Source organism: Populus euphratica, unplaced genomic scaffold (genome assembly GCF_000495115.2).
Source record: "Populus euphratica unplaced genomic scaffold, PopEup_1.0 scaffold849.1, whole genome shotgun sequence".
Classification (NCBI taxonomy): Eukaryota; Viridiplantae; Streptophyta; class Magnoliopsida; order Malpighiales; family Salicaceae; genus Populus; species Populus euphratica.
The window spans coordinates 13,190-14,094 of record NW_011500713.1 but is presented as its reverse complement, the minus strand read 5'-3'; positions in this window follow the sequence as shown (position 1 = coordinate 14,094).

Below are 905 nucleotides of genomic sequence, written 5' to 3'. Positions count from 1 at the left end.
CTGGATAAGCCTCTGTCTTGTCTCCTTCCTCGAGTATTGATGTTGAAAGCTGAACCTGAACTTGAGCTTTCACTCGAGTCTTTCCTTCGTACTTCTTCAGCTAAAATCAAGTCTCGGATATCATCATATTTTAATTTGGATTTTCCAGCTGAGTTGCTTACGGCTATTCTCACACCTTCCCAACTGCTTGGAAGTGAAGCTAGCAAAATAAGTGCTCAAATCTCATCATCAAACTCAATTTCAACAGATGACAATTGATTTGTGATGGTGTTGAAATTATTAAGATGCTGTGTAACAGAGGTGCTTTCTGTCATCTTCAGGTTGAACAGCTTCTTCATCAAGTGCACTTTGTTATTTGCTAACGGCTTCTCATACATCCCAGACAAGGCTTCCATCAATCTTGCTGTGGATCTCTCTTTTGTAACATTATGAGCAACTCTTCTTGACAATAATAGCTGGATAATGCCCAAGACTTGTCTATCAAGTATTTGCCAATCTTCTTCTGACATGTTTTCTGGTTTGCTCCCCAACAGAGGAAGATGAAGTTTCTTCCCATATAGATAGTCTTCAATTTGTATTTTTCAATATCCAAAATCAGTTCCATCAAATTTTTCAATTCTTGCAGCCTTTATTTCATCAGCCATTTTTACTCTTTCTCGGATTTGAATTTCAAAAATCTGACCTTACAGATGTGTCCGGAATGGCCAAAAATACTGGAAACGATACTGAGATCACCCAAATCGGACTTCGGATGGCTCCGATTTAAACAATCAAAATTTAGGATAACTGGACGCTGCAAATGAAGCCACGTGGCAGGAGGAATAGTCGTTGCGCCACACCGGATCAAAACCCAGATATGCTGACGTGGCAGGATGACGTGTCAGACACGTAGGCAATGTGGGGTC